This window comes from Pleurodeles waltl, chromosome 7 (genome assembly GCF_031143425.1).
Source record: "Pleurodeles waltl isolate 20211129_DDA chromosome 7, aPleWal1.hap1.20221129, whole genome shotgun sequence".
Lineage (NCBI taxonomy): Eukaryota > Metazoa > Chordata > Amphibia > Caudata > Salamandridae > Pleurodeles > Pleurodeles waltl.
Window position 1 is genome coordinate 795,659,423 of NC_090446.1, and position 14,172 is coordinate 795,673,594.

General features: G+C 41.7%; 1 long non-coding RNA gene across 1 annotated transcript in view; it reads right to left on the reverse strand.

Moving 5' to 3' along the window:
* Positions 1 to 865: 865 nt before the first annotated feature.
* LOC138247322 (uncharacterized) overlaps positions 866 to 14,172 on the reverse strand; it is a 33,613-nt gene continuing 20,306 nt past the window's right edge. The window contains exons 2-3 of the long non-coding RNA XR_011194437.1: positions 5,668 to 5,705; positions 866 to 894 (exon numbers count right to left, since the gene is read on the reverse strand). This is a non-coding gene — a long non-coding RNA (uncharacterized lncRNA). The remainder of the gene's footprint in view (positions 895 to 5,667; positions 5,706 to 14,172) is intronic.

Consider the following 14,172-nt stretch of genomic DNA (forward strand, 5'->3'; position numbering starts at 1 on the left):
AAGGCTACAAACATCATCTAGGCCAGGGGTCTGAAAGATTTCCTGTAGCGGGAGCTACTTCTGAGCAGTACAATTCATTGTAAGCTACTGAAGGCTAACCAATGTGTACACGATTAACATACACCCCCACGCACTGCTACATTGGCTTAATGCTGATGTTTTTACATCCAGATACTATGGTTTGAACCCCATACAATGACTAAGGGCAGCATGGAAGGGCCACCATGTATGTCAGTGATAGCCTGGTTTTTGATGATGTATGAGCAATTGTGTGTGGGAAAGGAACATACCTATATGGGTAATTGAGAGCCTGGGTCATATGTACTTGCAGCACAGGGTATTACTTTCCCCATAGGTAGTGCTATTTAATGGGTAAAACATACAGATACTCTTTTTTCAAAAAATGGGATGAAAAGTCCATAACTTGAAAGTTTTTTGTCTAGCACTTTACATTTCTCTCATTTCAACATATGGCTGTGGTTTTTTTCCTCATACTTATGGAACAGTGTCTACTAGCCACGGGAAATAAGGGTTTGATTTGTGAGTAAATAGACAGAAAAAGTCACCTTATTCTTTCAGATGATATTTCATTTTAATTTATAGACATTTCAAACATTGTTAAGCATCATTATGCCCATGCCAAATTATTGAGTTTACTACATTCCAATCTCAACACTTCACTCAGGAACTAAAAGGGACAAATAAGCCTGTGTGTCTGAAAAAAGAGAGTTACCTAGAAATACATTTTCCATTCAAACATGTACCTGTTCCTTTGGGTTCCCATACAGCTGACTGTACAGGGACAGGACCTCTGTAGTGAGGAGTTCCAACTCATCAGGGGAGAAGTTAAACGCTTTGTCACCTTCTTTGCCCGGCATCCTGGCTCCCAGAGGTCTATGATAGCAACAAAAGTGGAGGAGGTACTGTTGGCTTCAGTGTTATAAGGTACGTGAGCTTTTTTCCTAACATTACGTACATGTGCACAATGTATGTGATCCATGACGGAGATGGACACAGCCATTGATGTTTGTGCATTGCCATCACACAAGTTAGCCTATGGCTGTGTCCGTTGTGGAATCTCACATCTACTATGCCAACGGCTGTTGAATTGCCAGGGCCCTGATGGCAAGGTCAGGTGCCTGCCATTTTAGGATGTGAACCAGTGTATTTTTTAATGTGAATGGTGTTACCACCACTCAAAATGGAGGCTAGCTTGCTTACCAATTTAAATACGTACACTGTTTTTTAAAATTTTACACTTTATAATGTAATGTGTCACTGTTTTTAAAATCGATAGTGACATGGTGTATTTTATACTTCTGATGACAGAATTTTGTAAAACAAAGAATGTGTAAATAATACATTTTACATTTATTATTTACACATTATTTAAAAAAAATATCAGACATACAAAAAGTTGTAATTCTAAATTGCAACATCACAAAAAAATTGATGGGTAGATATATGCCATAAAAACATTACAATGAGATGAGATGTGTTTGGATTATCAAAGTTTTGTATGACCATTTTAAATTATAGTTTATTTTTCCAAAACACAGATATGTGAACCCAAGGAGAGGTAGAAGACGACAGCCTCAAGTTTTCAGACCCTTTCCAGACCTTGCCACCATGGAAGAAAGGGACATTATAAAAAATTCAGATTGAATAAGCAAACAATCCTGGATTTATGTCATAAGCTGCAGCCAGAACATCTGCCTCACAACAGGAGTCCCACAGCAATAACACTTATAGTGAAACTCATTCCAGTACTTCATTTTGTGGCCACAGGATCCTTCCAAAACACTCTGGCAATATTCGTGTCATGACCAAAGTTCAGTGGTTTGCTAGAATAAGTCATTTCTTCAGTGATGAGACACAGCAACAGCGTAACCCATTTCCCACAACATGAGGATTTTGCAAACCTTAAGAGAGATTTTTATGTTTTGGGTGACATACCACATGTGGTTGGAGCAAGTTATGGCACACAAATTACCTCGGTGTCACCACACAACAGGGAACAGGTCTACCACAATCAGAAGAACTTCCATTCAATCAATGTGCAAGTTGTCTGCTTACCTGATTTGTAATCTCAAGTGCATGTGCCAGTTTCCCAAGGTCAACACATTATTCCTTTGTGCTACAGAACAGTAGCATACCCCTGCAAATGTTACATCCTGGACTTGAGAGGGCCTGGCTTGTTGGTAAGTACAATATGACAATTTTCAATGGGATGACAATTTATTGTTCAATATATTATTTACTTTCATATAGGAGACTCAGCTTATCCTACGTGACCATGGTTGTTAGCACCGCTGAGGAATCCAACAACGCCAGGGGAAGTCCGGTTCAATGAGGCCCATGGAAGAACAGGGAGGCCAGTGGAGCAGGCTTTTGGACTCCTGATGGCCAAATTTTGCTAAATGGACAAGACCGGTGAAGCCATCTTCTACTCACCCCATAAGGTGTGCCAACCCATTGTTGCCTGCTGCATGTTGCACAACATAGCTCTGCGATGAAACATCCCATACACCGCATAAGATGGGGACCATGAAGAGCCACCAGGTGAGGATGTTGAAATGGCAAATGAAGATGACAGTGGTAGAGAGGAAGGAATTGACACATGCCAAGATGCCACTGACGACTTATTTGCATGAATGTATGTATATCTTTACATAGCGTTAGATTCACTGCCAAAACAGCTTGTAATGTGATGAGCATATCAGCCTGTGCTAAAAACCTTTTAGGAATGGGTAGGTCTGGAATGTTCCTGGCAAGGAAGTTTGTTGATCAAAGGTTTGACACATTGACTACTGTGTTCATGTAAATTTAATATTTTTGATTGATTTACAGGATTGTGCCCTCGTTAATTATTATTTATAAGGTATCACTTTTGTCAGGAAAATAAATTAATTTCTTCTTGTTGTTAAGTTTTAGGATTCTTCATGTCATTTTCATTTGGACATTTCAAAGTTGTGACATTGGCTGTTATATGCTGCTGTTGCCAAGTACAAAGAGAACATGTGTTGATCCTGTGAAAGACATATACACTTTGGATGTACACATCTTGTACAAAGACAACTTGCACAATGATTGCGAAGGAATGTGTGGTAGTGCATTAGACTTGTTTTTGTTGTTTCTGCCACCAAGGCAATATGTGTTGCTTCACTTGCTCTATTCACATGTGTGATTTGAACCATAGCATACACATCTCCATTCACATTTGCTAAATCCTCATTTTGTGTTAAGTGTATGAGGCTGTTGATGTGCCTCATCATTGTAGGGTGAACTTCTTGTAGCACGCCACTTTAAGTTATTTGCGACATTTCACCAGATATCGCAAAGTGCACTGGATTGATCCTGTGTCCACAAAAGGTAGTTTTTCCATGACTTTGGCTATTGGTGTTACTGATGTGGCATTTCTCTTCAGTCAGAATTTCTGGCTCTAGCTGATGACATGAATCAAGATTAGTTTGCCTATTGCCTCCTTTTGTTGTATCAAATCCCTTCCTTCCATGGTGTCAAGGTCTGGAACTGTACTTGTAATGATGGCACATACAATTTGGTTCATGACAAATTGACTTTAATTTATTTTAGTGTAACCAAACGTGGGAAGTTGATGTGATTGATATATCAAGATTTGTGCTGATACTAATTATCTTACATGTTTGAAAATGGGTGAAACATTACTTAAATGTTGCTATTTGTTTCAAACTATATTTTTGTTTTCTGTTTTTTTCCAAAAATGATGAAAGTAAATCAAATTGAAACAATTATACCACAAGAAAAACAAACCAGTCTTTGAATTTGTGTGCTGAGTTTTATTTTTAAAACACACACCAACTCAAAGAGTATGAAAACAATATCCACATGAAAAAAACAAAAACAAAACAGTCAGTCAAGGTGAATGAAAGTGTTTTTGAAGAGGCACAATTGTTTGAAGTCCAATGTACAGAAAACAACTGACCTCAAATAGGTAAATGTGCCCAGAAATAGTCCACAGAGTGAATGGTAGTCAAACACTGGAGGAAATTAAGTTCTGCATGTTTTGGTAGTGGAGGACTTGTGTTCCTCTCCTGGTGGTCAAGAGGAATGTCCCCTCCTGGAGGAGATGGGGGGGGGGTGGTGGTGGAATCCACAGTTGCAGGGACTGAAGTGGTTGCAGATGTTTTTGTTCTGCATGTGACAGTGCCTCCCTTTCTGTGACCGAGACAGGTGTAGTGGGGCCAGATGTTGTAGGGCCACAGAAAGAGGTAGATATTGCTGGGAAAGCCCTGCACATCTGCTGCTAAATGTCAAACAGCACCCCAGTAAGGGAGCTCATATTGGAGTTGTGATTCTGCATTTCTAAAATGTGGTCCCTCTGCAACTGCTTCATGTCCCGGAGCTCTGTAAAAACCTAGCCCATAATGTCTTGGGACTGATGTTGGGCTCCCAAGACTTGCTCAATGGTGGTCTGGGTGATAGTATACCCAGCAGCCTCACTTTGCCAGCCCACTGATTCCCTTCCACGACCCCTACACTCACTACCCTTGAGCCAGTGTGCCCCATCCCAGTAGGTTCTGGCTGAACTGGAGGTGGTGGTGGTGTTGGTGTTGTCAACCAGGACGGGGGGCACAAGATTGGTGTGATATTACTTTGGACACAGGAAGTGGAGTTATCCATTGGAGATGTTATAACAACTGGGGTGGGAGGTGTAGTTATAGGCTGAGTGAGACTAACTGGAACTCTCTGCCCAGACCGACCAGATGGACCAGGCAGCACACCATCATCCAGATTTTCAGGAGTTCAGTCCTCACTGTAGGCTTGATCCTGGTCTGGCGAAATCCTCAGTATCCTCTTTGGCTGATGGTTGGCCACGCACTCTGGGTGTAGGTCCTCAAATGAATTGCAAGAAAATCATATTGTGCGCGTCTGGATTATGAATGAAATTTCTTTTGAGCTACAAATGATTCAACCTGATGGGAAATACTTTTAAAAGTAATGGTATGATTAGACCTTTCAGTTTTTGTGTCAAATTACAAAAACATTAGCAATTACACTCATGCTAACTAATCTAATGAAATTACTTGGAAAGTAATATTTAATTAGGAAGGGTACATGTGATATACCACACAGTTAATCCAACTCAGTAGGGGGAGAAATGTGAAGGAAACCATTCCAAGGCCTAGCATGCTAATAATCAAACTATTGTATGACTTGGTGGGATTTCTAGCATTAGTCATCATATCAACTTTGCTAGGTACATTTAATTTAATGAGAAAGCAGGTTTTAAATGCAACATGACTTGTAAGTAAACCTTTAAATCAACATACATTCATTTGTGAGACCAACTGCATCAATTCAATATACTGATAAGCAAGAGACAACATACAATATTGAAAATCATGCCATTTTCACTCATTGTATCAAATGGGGTTTAACACATGAGAGTATATGTTAGAAAAGAAAGGATGAGAAACATCCCAGTGCAAGCATGTTTTCCAGCTACAGAACAAAAAGACATAATGGAAGCTGTAGTCATTTCAACTTCACATTACCATCACTTTAAAAAAATGTTATTTGTACATTACTAGTGAAATATATGCTTTGTAGATGTATACACATATGGAAACGAATACCGTTCGTGTAATATGTTGATAGCAGAAGAAATACTTGCAATCACCATACCTTCATGTTCTGGTAGATGGAGTTTGGAATCTGTTACCCTAAGTAGAACAAAATAGATTCAAACAAACGAAGAGGCAAATGTAAAAAGGATCAGAGAAGAACAACACACAAATTGACCACACATATTTCCCAGTAGTGAAACCAGAGATAGTACCATACTGCTACTATTTTGGCGATGACATTAGATTTGTGAATTTGAAATGTGCGTTTATATTTTTACAAAGGTGGAAAACACATTCTAAACAGCTAACTTAAGTGCAAAAACTACATTTCTGATTAGTGAGACACTGATAAGTCCAACTTATCAGTCTCCCTTCCATCAGGGGTTCCTGTCAAGTCTTCAGTATGTAGGATCTGCAAGATCTTCTACCCCCAAGGAAACAGTTGTAATGGGGAGCTGGGAGAACCCCCACCAGTCCTCTGGGCCTCCAGACGATGCTTGGAAGCAAGGGAATGCACTCTCCCCTGCAGGTCATTCCACCTATTCCTAATTTCCTCCTGTGCGTGCAGGTTATTTGCTACAGCATTCACTCAGTCAACTATTCTGGCACACATTTGCCTTTTCTGAGATTGTATTTTGTACATGGGCTGCAAAGAATTGGAGCTCTACTCTGATAAGTTCATTCACCATGACTGACAATTCTCCCTCTGTAAAACGTAGATTTCTCCTCCCTGCCATAGTGAGAAAAACTAAAAATAAATGAAGTAGTGGCCCACAAGTTGATAAAAAAAATTTTTAAATGAAGAAAGTGAAAATGGTGTTCTGCAGTGGAATGGCAAAGGATCATGGTCTGAAATGGAGTGTGCTTTGTAGAGTGGTTTGCAGGTGTTTGCAATTGGCCAATATACATCATGTGTCTACTGTCATCAAATAGCCACAACCACGGTACAATATAGAGCGAGTTGCCAGAAATCCGCTGCCAATACACCACCACGGCTTATGAAACCTAAATATGGTTGGCACAATACCACCGCCCTGACGGAGACAGAGTGCTGTTAGCCAACATTGGAGTCAGCCCGGCCGGCAGCGGTAGACCGGTTACACAACAGACTCCCCTCTGTTGATGCGGACGGAGGTTCAGCCCCCAAAGGTCTAAATATGGCAGTCGAAAGTCCGTCAGCTTGAAGGAGTACTTGGGACCTCTGTTACAGCGGGATGATGGGACTTCCATCAAGATCTAAATCAGGCCCTTAGTCTCTGAAATGGAAGTCAAAAATGCTCCACTGGGCAAGGCAGCAGGTTGTGGCTGAACAGGGCTGAACATTGTTGGAAACACTCTGGGTGAAGCTGTTCACTTTTGGCAGGAAATCTCAGAGCAGGAGAAATTTGAATTTTGCACCCACAGACTGTCCCTTGTGGGCTTGATACTTTTGGCACCTACGCCCGGTGAAGATTTCTATCTCTATACTTCGTCAATTTTGTGGACCTTGGATTCTTCTAGCAGGCATAGCTGCAGGTTGGAGCCAAAGATGGCTCAACAAGACAGGATAGCTTCTCTGCAAGCTCCAGCTGAATCGGACACAACTTATAAACATCAAACCTATTGGGCTTGTTTTCTTGACATTTAAAAAATCTTCAAGGATTTGTTGCCGGTGAAAAGCTCCTGAAAAGTTTTTAAGTCTCAAGTTTGAGGATATGTTAGGAGAAGTGCTCTGTGACACCAGCCCAGGGTCCCGGACCTTGGGGACAACACTTAGGGGTCAAGACTCACTCCAGCAGAGGCCAGCAGTATGGTCCAGGGCAGGTCCAGTTGGAACTGGTCAGCTGGGCAGTTGAAGAAAAAGCCTCTTGCAGCTTGTTGTCTCTATAGCTTGAACAGTAGATTAGCCTTATGACCCTTGGAGTCCATGTTTTTTCTTGAGTACAAGAGGGAGAGCAGGTTCAGTCTTCTACAATCTCCTCAGGTCACAGACAACATATCCAGTCCTCTTCTGTTTTTCCCCAGTTTAGGAAAATGTTCTGACAATGGCACTTTGTGTAGCACATTTAAGCCTGGCATCAGCCTCTGGGTGGGGGCGACTCCTGGCCCCTCCCTACCAATAGAATAAAAGTTTCCAGGGGTGACCCTACCCACTTTTTCAGCACTTCATGTGTGTCCTACTGTACACAATCCCACAGTGCCCCTCACTCACTAAATCCAAGATGGTGAAAACCTTCCACCACTGAGCAGAGCCTGTGTGCCCCCCGAGGTATCACCAGGTAAAAGAGCACTCCCTCCTCTGTGGTCACTCCAAACCAGTATTTAAGGCAACTCGGATTGATACATGCCTGATAGAAGGAGAAAAGAAGGGCCCAGCCCAGGTGACAGCTAACATTTGCCTGTGGATCTCTTAGAAGTTCAAGGGCACAGCCCAGAAGTCCAACCTGCCAGAGGAATAGACATACATCCCCTCACCCAAGGCTGCTTGCCCCTGGCCTGGTAGCAAGTTCACAACTCATCAAGGTAGGGATTCAGCTGCCAAATGACAGTTGGAGTGCAGGCAAATGGACCTCAAGATGTTTTAGGCAGGAGAAAGGAAACTTCTAAAGTACCCTTTTGCAAAACGCTTATTACAAATTTTACTTCACCTGTGAATTGGGTGTGTAATAAATATTTCAAAATAATTAATTTTGTAGGTGTATCCTAGCTGGAGATAAAATTATTAAATATATTATTGTATCCCAATGAAACACCCCACCCTGCTACAGTCAAAATAGCGTTTCGGGCCATTTCACTGTAAGGACATGTTTAACATTATAATTTTACATGTACTACTTTTAAATGTAATCACATATCTGTGGCATCATGCATATTTAGTTGATAATGTGATAACAAACATAATGATTCTGTATGCATTAATGCAATCAGCAACTTATTACACCTTCAATAGCATTCAAAAAATTGTTTTGTCATTAGTTCTCTTAATGAGATGAGCCTGTTAAATACCTCATCGACATAGAATGTCAAGTCAATGGCTTCACATCTAAAAATTAATCAATGATAAGGCTTGCAGTATCAGAGTCTATGACAACCCTCCATAGTTTGTTAAGGTAACCTATAAAATATTCCTGAAAGGAGTAGAATAGCATGCACTACTCAAACAATGCCTACAATCATACTGCAATTTGAACCATCTGTGAGCCACTCATACATTCTACCACAATATTGTTAGACCTAGCATCCTTGGTGTGGTCTCCCCTGTCTTTTTTACCTCTGCTTCTCATGTTTTAACTGGGTTGCTAGACTCTGTTTTTACTGTTTTTTGTATTCTGTGTACTTTACTACTGCTGACCAGTGCTAAAGTGCAAGTGCTTCTGTATAAATTGTATGTGTAATTGGCTTTCCCGTGATTGGCATATTTGATTTACTAGTAAGTCCCTAGTAAAGTGCACTAGAGGTGCCCAGGGCCTGAAATCAAATGCTACTAGTGGGCCTGCAGCACTGGTTGTGCCACCCACATTAGTAGTCCTCTAAACATGGCTCAGACCTGCCACTGCAGTGTCTGTGTGTGTAGATGTACGCTGCCAATTCAACCTGGCAAGTGTACCCACTTGCCAGGCCCAAACCTTCCCTTTTTATACATATACGGCACCCCTAAGGTAGGCCCTAGGCAGCCCCATGGCCAGGGTGCAGTGTATGATTAAGGTGGGATATGTACTGATGTGTTTTACATGTCCTAACAGTGGAATACTGCCAAATTCAGTTTTCACTGTTGCAATCTCTCTCATAGGTTAACATGGGGGCTGCCTTTAAATATCATTAAAGTGCAGTTTCCCTTGGAGAGCAGATAGAGATTGGGAGTCTGGGGTCTCTGAACTCACAATTTAAAAATTGTTTGTTTGAAAGTGGGCCATTCTGTGTCTCTGCCTGCTTGTGTATTCCCTGTCCGGGTCAGACTGACAGTTGGGCTGTTTGTGAATCCCCTCTAGACAGTGACACATAGGGAGCTGCGGTGTAGCCTGAATATCATCATAAGCCATCTCAGCTAGAGTGGAGGGAGGAGTGGTCACTTGCAACTGCTGTCACACAATTCAGTCTCCACCCCCTGGTGTGTGTCTGTGGCCAGGCTTGGGTAAGGCAGTAAATTGTGAACAACAGCGACTTCCCCTTTGAAGTTTGCCTACTTCAAAGTCAGAAAGGGGTATAAATAGTGGACACAAAACCCCAGACTTTAGATTACTTCAAGATTTGTTTCTGGAACCAAGTGGAACTTTTGACAAGGTGAAGAGCTGAAGAGCTGAGGAGAAGTGCTGCCCCTGCCTGTGACTGTGCTTTGTTGGGCTATCCTGCAGTTGCTGCTTCTACCCGTGAAAGGGGACAAGGACTGGACTTTGTGGTATATTGCTACTTGTGAAGAATCTCCAAGGGCGAGAACTGAGCTTTCCTCCCATTTTGAAGTCTCAGAGCCATCAAAAATTTCCTCTGCCAGCACCTGGACTTTTTGCTGAGACTCCTGACCTACCAATTGGTGCCCTATCCAGTCCCTGGGCCCTTGAAAGGTGAAGCTGGTAGAACAAGGACGGAAATCCACACATAGGGAGCTGTGCGGTGAAAATTTTGACGCACCACCTGCAACAAGGCTGAAAAACAACACACCAGTGACCTTGCGGATGCTTTCAACGCTTCACCTGCATCATGACTGCAGAAACAACGCCACACACCGACGGTGGCTGCTGAAAACAACACAAGCCCAAGGTAGCGCGGTTTTCCATCACTGTGCGACCCGATTTCTCATGCATCGTCACTGAGCGTCAAAGTCATCATGAACCTGGCAGATCCGAGGTACCCTGCCCGGAAATCAACGCATTGCTCTCTTGTGGGGGAGGAAAATGGCGCATTGCCTAATCTACCAGAGAAGAAACGACGCACGGCCTCAATTGCGAGTAAGGAATCGATATATTGCTGACTTTTCTGATGCACACTTGCGCTGTGCAGCTTTATTTTTTACACAAACAAGGTACTTTGTGTAAAACCAAAGTTTCCATTGTTTTCTAGGGAGTAAGACTCTTTTTACTTAGAAGTTTCATATCTTGACTTGTGTATGTTGGATTTTTGTTGTTTTGGTCTTGTTTATTTAGATAAATATTGAATATTTTTCCTAGAGTGCTATGCTGTCCATTTTGTAATGTTTTCACTGTATTACTGTGTGTTTTGATACAAATATTTTACACATTGCTTTTGAGATAATCCTTACTGCTTCTGCCAAGCTAACAAGGGGGTAAGCAGGGGTTATCTAAGTCTGTATCTCCATTGCCATGACTAGAGGGAGAGTCCCTGCTTGCAGAGTACAAACTGACTACCAAGCAGAGACCCCATTTCTAACTAATATAAAATGATTTTTCACAGAACTTATGGAAATAAATATCTTCACTTTATAAATCTCCAGTTTACATAGACATTGTGGATAACACAACGTGTGAACTCTTCAATGCCATTATGTGGACAGATATCCACAAGTGAATAATGTATAGTAAGAAGCAGCTTTAGCTTTTCTGCCTTTTGTGTAAGCCACAATCTATTGAAATGTACATGTGCAACTAACGCTTGCCGAGATGAGTCTTTACTGTGTTTAAATGTTGGACATGCACAGTTTTTCATCAATAATTTCACTGCAAACGTTGAAATATTATTATCAATGATGTCATAGAAGATGTTATGGGTAGTGTAATACATAGGGTAATCAGAAGTGCATGGAAAGGGCCTGAGTTATAGTTACCTTCAGGCATGAGTTATTGTTTCTTGAGATAAGTATAACTATAACTGCTGAATTTCTGTCAACCTTCCATAGTAAAGAAGGAGAGTAGATTTTTTAGAGGGGCTGGAGGCTAGTTGGCAATTAGAAATGTTAACTATTTCCTCCCTTGTTGTCTTCCATTCCCATTTTGGTTCCTACCTTTTAAAACTTCATGAAACGATTGAAACTGCACTGTTTTTAATAAGTCTTCCTGTGAGTAAATGTATGGTATTATGAATGAAATACTTGTTAACATATTTCACAAATATATCGTTTCTGAAGAAATGTCTCTACAGGGTCAAATTGTAACAAGACTAGGGCATAGCGCAGACTGGATATCACCACATTTCAGTAAACGGGTTTGTATCTCTGATTTACAAGCACAGGGCTGAAAGGTCAGCCATTAAACATAAAAACAACACTGCCGGCTCTGGACGTTATTGTCAGCGGCTGCTGTTCTGACTCGGTTGAAGCCTGGGACAGAGATAACTGTGAAAGAAAGACGTTCTTCACTTCAGGTATGATGAAGAGAATTTAGAGGTATGAAAAACACACATTAATAAAAGGAAATGGTTCAAGTGTATCTGCCACAAAGCCTTATGTCTAAAGGTGCGACGTTTTCAGTGTACGACACGAATCTGTGAATTGGTCTTGAAGCAGACGTTATTTGGACTCTGTTTTCAAAGCAGCAGTTTTTGCAAGAGGGCACTCAGCGTTTGGAAGAATTCTAGACATATTACATCCAGCAGTGGCTGCTGCATACCTCAAGGGGAGGGCTGGAAGGGGCGGGGTGGGGACGGAGAGAAGATAAAAATGTAAAAAAGCACTTACCTTGCCACCTCGAGCTCCGCTTCTTTTTGTGTCCCAGCATTCACTGCTGGGACACCAGCACAGGCTCCCCACCAATTCTGGTGCTGATTTCATGCAAAACCTTGCATGAAAGCAGCAGCAGGATTGGTCTGAGCTACTGACGCTCAGACACAGCCCTGAGGTCTGTACAGTTTCTCTTTCCCGGCTGTAAATAACACAGATGGGCTGGAGAAACCTAAGTGCGCATGTGTGTTTGGCCGGCCTCAGACTGCCGGTCAAACACACATGTGTACTTAGGTGCACTCTCCTCTCCTCTCCCCATCTCCCGTGGCCCAGCCCCGCCCCTCCCTGTACTGAACTGCGGGCTATGTCACAAGCAGAAAAATATAACAATCGTAAACTACTGTTTTATTTTTCTGCTTTAAGCACAGCCAGTGGGGCGACTCTCCTTTGTCATAGCAAAGGAGCCACCCAAGGTTACATCCCTTTGAATGACTATGGCTTGAAACTGTAAGTGTTTCTTAGAGAGACCTGTACAAAATATAAATGTAATGCATTAGGTGGTTCTACAGGAAAGTCCATTAAATGGAAGAGATACTTCTATAGGTCTTATTGTGAAAGCAGGGTAAACCTACAACTGAAGACAAGTGTTAAAACTTAAATGGGATGTGACGAATAAAAGAGACACACTATTATTACAAGCAGTATGCAGATGAAGGATTGTTTTGTTGTTTGGTGTTTTGGGTATATGCTTTACAGACATGATTTTACTCTGGGGCAGTAGAAGAAACAGCAGTGTTAATACAAAGGTTTTTCTGGTTTAAAAGGTCACAATGTGCTGAATAATTTGCATTTACCTGGATATATGAAGCCTGGTTTTCCTTTACCAGTCCGAATATTTGCCTTTCCTTACCACATAACTTATCCCCCCTTTTGCATAATTTGATCATCCACTGCCTCATAACTGTTGAAATATGTGAGGAAGCAAATTCACCTTTGTGTGTTTTCTCCAATAATCTTTGATTAGGAATGCACAGTTATTGACTTTTGAAGTGGACTTGGACTTGCTAAATACGGATAAAGCCTTTAAAAAGCATGCCTTCACATCCTCAGTTCAGCTTGAATTATTGTTTGCCTGGCCTAACTCCATGTCAGTGCACCAAGTTGACTCTGAGGCCTGTCTAAGATAGTCAATGATATGGAAGATTGGCAGCCTTTCCTGTTGCATAAGTGTCAGTTAATACAAATGTGTTATTGTCATGTCAAACAGGAAACAGGTCTTGCTGAATTCTGACTGTGTTAGACGACATTATTTAATCCCTTTGATTTGGAATGAACTGATTGGTAGTTAGAGGAGAAGCCTGAGATGAAGGGAGAGACCCCAATGAGTTTTGACCGCTCACCCATCCTAAATGTTAACCGACAAAGCAATATGGGAATATATTACTGCCATTGGGCACAAGATTTTCCTTAGAGTAAAATCAGTGAGAGTAGACTGTGGGGACTTTTCAAGGGTCGCTTCAAGTTTACCTACGAATGTAGTTCTAGTTTCAATTTTAAATCTGCTTCTTGTCCAGAATCACTTCAGAACTAGCTTGGATCCAGAGAAAGAGGATGGTGCACTTCTTGCTAAATGAGGGTTTCCGTTAGTTGATGAGGTAAAATTGGAAGTGTTTGTGCCACATTCTGATTGAGAATCTGTGTTAAGAAGTGATCTGGAAGTGGGAGAGACAATTTCCTGACCTGGCCCACAGGTATGCTTGAGTGTGTATATCCTAGAAATATTGCCTGGTTAAGCACGCTGCTTCAGAGAACTGCTGTGGAACTTTAAGGGTCTAGGGGTCCTGGCACCAGTGGGGTTGCTAACCCCGAAACCCTGAACCTAATTGTGGGAAGTGAGGTTATAGCATGTGAAAACACTCAATTATTTTAACTTTCGGATGCCTAGTTTTTAGACCTTCTCTGTGGTATGGGACTCTA